A 6,067-nucleotide genomic window follows, 5' to 3' on the forward strand; every position below is an offset into this window, starting at 1 on the left:
CTTAGTGCTCTCTAACAGTTTAACATTGGCGCTGAATCACTGCAAAACACTGCAGCCCGATTTGCTTAAAGGCAGAAGAAGGGATGTGTGTGTCTCACATGTCAGTGAGGGAGACGCATCGAGAGCAAGAGGTCAAGAGGTCAAGACAAGTTCAGCTCAGTGAGTGTGTAATTTGCTCAAAAGGTTATTGGAGGACATTGGTAAACCTGATGCAATGGAAAACAAACAAGTATGATACATCACATTTGTATTATCAGTGTTCAAATAGAGAATGATATCTGCTCATCTTATACTTGAAGGAGCGGCAAACATACAGACTGGTGATGACTGAAGCTACGGGAACCTTTGTAAAAGCATAAATCGCAGACTAATCAAAAAAGAGGAAAAGCCAGATATTGGAAGACATTGGGTTTTCAATAAATTAACATATTGATATGTAGGTTTATCTCAACTCTACCTTTCACTTTATCAATTTATATGTTATGTGTGACTGGGTGTAAAACGCAAATGTCTGTTTGTGCTTTATACATTACATTCTGGCTTTTTTGTAACAGTTTTTAATTGTTAACATAGATATATTTTGTCTCGTATCCAGAAGACATCCATTTAAACATTATAAAAAATGTATATCCTCACCATCCAAATAAAAGTACACCTATATTGTGGCAACATATTCATACATTTGATCTAATGATTTTCACTAGCTAATTGGACAGCGTTTTTTAAGCAAATCCTTCAGGTGAAGATGGTTATGTAAGATGTAAAATGCAGCATCACTTTTAAGTGTCTACAAACAAAACAAAAAAACAAGAAAATGCACATAGTTTGGATGAAATGTTTTCCTTTTAGGGATGCTGGAAGGGTAGCACAAATTACTGTGACAATACATTTCTAAAATCATGTTTGGCCATAGGCATAGCATAGTTACAAGTGTTTTTTTGTAATAATCATTAATTATACAAATGCGATTATTTATTAAGTTTGTTTTGCATCACCCTGCCTTTTTTCAAAATTGGCAAATAGGAATAATTAAAAACATGTGCTTGATTAGGGAGTTGTTTAAACTGTTAAAACTGTTGTGCTTGAAAGCTGCAGCTGTGCTTTTAGTCTGCATTCTTGCTCTATAAGAAGGCAGAAAGTTTCATCACTTTGAAATATTAACTTAATCTTAACTATAGGCCTACATTTTAACTAAAAATGTATGTCTACATACCGGTACATCAGACGCAGTGTCCGATAACATGTAAAATGGCAATAACATGCGGCTCCAATAACATTATCTGAAAAGCAACAAAATGAGCTTCTTCCCCAAAAATCTGAAAAATATATTCCAAATAGAACATACAAAGCTTCTATAATATTCATTCAGGCAAGTTTCATTACCATTTTCCACATAGCAGGGACAAACACAGAACATACCGCCAAACTTTGTAAGTGACAAAATGCGTTATTTGATCAATAATGGGGTAGCATGTAACTCCGCTAAGTTACTCAGTTGGAAAGTTTATCATGGCTTAATGTACTTATATGGACCCTATGAACAAAATGGTACCACAAATGTTTTGCCACTTCGGGTGGTACCGATATTTGGTCTGGCCCATGGACTATTTTAGGCTCCAGCCATTTATGATGGTTGATCGCCATCAAGGGGGCTAAAATGGCATTACACAAAGTGCTGGACCCTTTTGTTTCTGGAAGTATTTTATAACATACATATGATATCACATTACATTCTTCCCATTTACAAAATTAAAGTTCTATACACCTGTGAATACACTGTGCCGAAAGATATTTTCCTTGATATTATTAAGTTGATTCAGACAAAGTAATGGATAAGTATATATAATGATCACACTTAACTAGGAAATGTATTTTTGAAGTTGCATAGATGAAGCAGACAAGTAAAACAATACAACCCTTATTTGTTACTAGCGTTTGTAATTCGTTAAGGTTTTTGTCCTGCTAACCTTTCAAGAGAATAATTACTTGTCTGGCAATTGGCTCAAGAAGAAGAAACACAGACAATCACAACTGTGTTTGAAATTGCATTTTTATTATCAAGTAATCCTCTGCATTTTCACCTGTAATATGAATGATGCACACACACACACACACACACACACACACACACACACACACACACACACACACACACACACACACACACACACACACACACACACACACACACACACACACACACACACACACACACACACACACACACAGAGAGAGAGAGTAGGCTACATAAGATAAGAGACACATGAAAGAGACAGTTGGGAGAAATGGATGTTGCAATAGTGTAAATAAAAATGTGGTCTTCTCCCTCGTATTTGGTGTGGCAGTGCATTTGGTATATTTTGGCTTGGCTTTCCTTGAAATTAAATAAACTATTTAATTAATATAGCATTCACAAAATCCTTTGCAGTAAGTTTCTTTCTGAATCACTAACACACCATTCTACCAACATGGAAATAAACACCATACAAATAAAAAAAAAGTCAGCTTTTCATTTGAAATCAACAACAAAAAATATGTCACCGTCCAAATATTTGAATGTACACTGTCTGTTCCTGCATGTGTGTGACCATGTGTGTGTTGGTGTGAGTGCTGCGTGAGGGATTAGCCTCAGTGTGTGTCCACCAGTGATTAGCCTGGTCAGTGGGCCTGTTGTGCATTCACTCAGGACATTAGCATATTAATGCAGCCTCCCTCTTGATCTCCCTCCCTCTCTCTCCCTCTCTCTCCCTCCCTCTCCCTCTCTCTCCCGCTCTCTCCCTCCCTATAGCTCTTTCTCTTTCTCTATACATATTTCCCCGAATGAGTTGTCGCTTCCTGCAGCTTCAATCTATAAATATCACCAATTTACGTCTCTCGTGCTGTGAAGCAACGGACTATTTCACCACACAAATTTCAAGGTGCCTGGTCTTCTCTTTCCCTCCAAAAAATGTCCTCTTGTCCTCCTCTCTCTCTCTCTCTCTCTCTCTCTCTCTCCCGTCAGATCTTTGCCTTTTTTTTCATCCTGCTCACCGTCTCTCTCCCTCTTTCTCACACCACCTCATTGAAAGCCTTTACTTTCTCTCATTTTCCCTTTTCTCTCTCCAAGTCTGGCCCCCTGAACTTTGTCAAACACAGGATAAAACACATAGAGGCAAATTCACAGGGGCAAACACAGAGAGGATAAGTACACACACATACGCACACACACCTCCCTCCCCTCATTCACTCTCCTTTTCTATCACACGCACCCCTACCACTGCAAATTTAGCAAGACCCCAGACGCCGATGCTGAAGTGCAAACCGGACACATTCAACTGTTTTTAACACTTTCTGCTCCTTCAACAGACTCCAACCCCTATCTCCAAAATCTCTAAAATGGGGAACACCAAATCTTCAGAGTCATGGAATATATGAGTGTCTAGCTTTGTGCCTGAACAGAAAAAAAGTAATATTTTTGAAAAAATTCCATCTGCATTTAAGATATTTGTTTCTTTCCTCTTCTCTTCTAACCCTAACCCTAAACCTGAAAGCAATACGTCAATCTCAACCCCAGCCTATAAATCCCTGTTGAAACTGTACAAAATAGAAGTTTACAATATTGTTTTGAATTATGGAGGACAGTGTTTGCCATGAAGTATGTGGAGTCTTGTGTGAATAATAAATTGCTTCCTCTTCCTACTTGGCTGCTGTCCTGCTGTCCACCTGTTGTCTCTGTGCTCTAATAACTTTTCAAACTAGTGATGATGATAATTATTGTTCACCAGCCTGTCTTTATCAGGAAGGCTCTGTTAAATAAATGTTTTCTCATGTTTCACCTGAAGGGCAGAAATGACTGGTTACATCTTGTTGTTCTGTTACAAGTTAAAGCTTTGAGCCAAAAGATTTTGCAAGCCCAACTTGAAACAAAACTAGAGCTGACCTCCAGAAATGTCTCTCACAGGCTTTACATTTACATAAACACACACTCTCCCTTATTCAATATCTCCCTCGCTTTCTCCCTCTTTCTGTTTGTCTTTCAGTGTCTCTCACTTATGCACCCACAAAGCCACTGAGTTGTATCCCGACCACGGTGGTCTGTGCCCTCGCTGATTTTCAGAGGTCAGGGGCGTGATGTCCATGCACAACTCCTGGTTTCACAAAGGCAGACGCAAGAATTGCGTTTGGACAATCAGCTCCGGACCCCCGTACTTCTCTTGGATTTCGGGAAGTTCTCATACTCACGCACGCTTGGCTAGTCAGACGGATGGCCTGCTTCGCTGACTGGGGACTTAAGGACGCTGAGGTCAATTAAGCTTCAATTTACTAAAGTCAGTGAGGGAATGGTGCCATTCCATCCAAATATCACTTCCTCCATCTGATGAAGTTCAGCGTTTGACCTCCGCCTCGCCTCAGGTCAGCTCATATCTATGGATAAGAAGGAAAGGATGGTCAGGCTAGAACAGAGGAATGAGCGGGAAGGCAAGGAGAAAGAAAGGAGAGAAAAGGGAGAGGGAGTAGGCTCTAACTCATGCTTGTCCTCTGTGTGGGTGACACCATGATGAACGAAGGGGTCACCACCCGGGGGCAGGCCCGTCCAAAAGGAGCCGGTGATGTGACCCTTTACAAAAGAAGGAGTGGGTCCCCCAACGGTCACACGGATCAAAGAAGACAAAAGCCTGAGATGATAACTCAGCGCAGCAGTAGAGCGTATTATTATCAGACACATGAGCTGCTGTGGTAGTACATTTAACTGAGGCAGGGGGGTGGGAGGGGAAAATCTAAAAACTAAAAAGTAAAGCTCTGACTCGCCCTAATCTGATTTGCCATATGCAACATTTTCTCTTTATCTGATTCGCTCCGTGAGGTGTTTTCTCTTTCTGTGGGAGCCCGTCTTTATCCAAATGATGTGGTCTTTGGTGAGGCCTGGCCTATTCATGGGAACCCCATGTGCTGTGTGCCCACCATTGAGGTGCAGAGCAGCATGGCCACAAAGGATGGCAGCATTTCAGAGTCCTTTCCTTACAGTTAAAGTCTCTGTTGAGAACAAAGTTTACATTTAAATCACAGAGCCAGAAAATCCACCACAGTTTAAAAAAAAGAAATCAGTCTTCAAATGTTATTTGAAAGCTGAAATATAAGTGTGTGTTTCTGTTCAAGTAGTCTATAAAATTACTTTGAATTCATGTACATGGAAGTAAATACTTTCTGTCATGAATACCAATGAGATATGAAAATGTTCCAATAATGGAAAAAACTTTGCATCAAAGTTTGCTAGGTGTCGAATATCTGTATTAAAACATGTGTTCTCTGTTATCTAATTAAAACAAAAATAGTTACTACATTTTTCTGATAGAAACAGGCAGTGATGCTGGTCTTAAAAGAGGCCTGGAGGCCCGACCAGATCTGGTGTACACTTGTCTTTAGGTACTGCCACCACACAGGCTATTTGGAAAAAGACCTGCACTGTTAAAAAACAAAAAAAGGTTGTAATATTTAAATGTACAACAGTTAATCAACTCAAAGCTAAAAGACATGAAGATAAAAGCGAAGTAGTACCCAGTGTTTGGACCCTTTGGGGCCTAAAATCTGGATCAAGAATTAGTGCAAAAAACAGGAGACAAAGTCCTTCTCAGCCACAGAGGACTCATCCTTACGTGTGCAGCAGACACCCTCTCCTCTCATCCTCCCCTCAGGTCTGGGTCGAGTTCTGGTTGTATCGCTGTCGACGTCTGACCGCACTTGTCCTACTTCTCCATCTTTCCCTCTTGCTGTCTCTGTCTTCACTGATCCTGCGTCCTTCTCCCTCCTCTTCTTCAACCCTTTCTGTCCGGCCCTCCCTCTGCCTTTACATTTCCTTCGCCCTCTCTCTCTCCCAATTTCCCCGCCCTCTCTCTCTCCCCCCCCCCCTCCCTCTCTCTCTCATTCTCTGTCTCTCGCCCTCTTCCTCTCCTCATTTCATGCAGCGCTGGGGTTACCTAAGAGACTGGGCTTCAATGGAGAAAATCTCCTTTGGTACAATGAACTGGGCGAGAGGCAGGGGGAGGGAGAAAAAGGGGGGGGGACAGGGTAGCATGGGGGGGTGTTGGAC

General features: G+C 41.1%; 1 long non-coding RNA gene across 1 annotated transcript; it reads right to left on the reverse strand.

Moving 5' to 3' along the window:
- Positions 1–3,710: 3,710 nt before the first annotated feature.
- LOC117535282 lies at positions 3,711–5,786 on the reverse strand. Its single transcript, XR_004567392.1, has 2 exons — positions 5,634–5,786; positions 3,711–4,404 (listed from the first exon to the last, which is right to left on the reverse strand). It is a non-coding gene; the product is annotated as an uncharacterized LOC117535282 (long non-coding RNA).
- Positions 5,787–6,067: the final 281 nt, after the last annotated feature.

The sequence above is a fragment of the Gymnodraco acuticeps genome, unplaced genomic scaffold (genome assembly GCF_902827175.1).
Source record: "Gymnodraco acuticeps unplaced genomic scaffold, fGymAcu1.1, whole genome shotgun sequence".
In the NCBI taxonomy this organism is placed as follows: Eukaryota; Metazoa; Chordata; class Actinopteri; order Perciformes; family Bathydraconidae; genus Gymnodraco; species Gymnodraco acuticeps.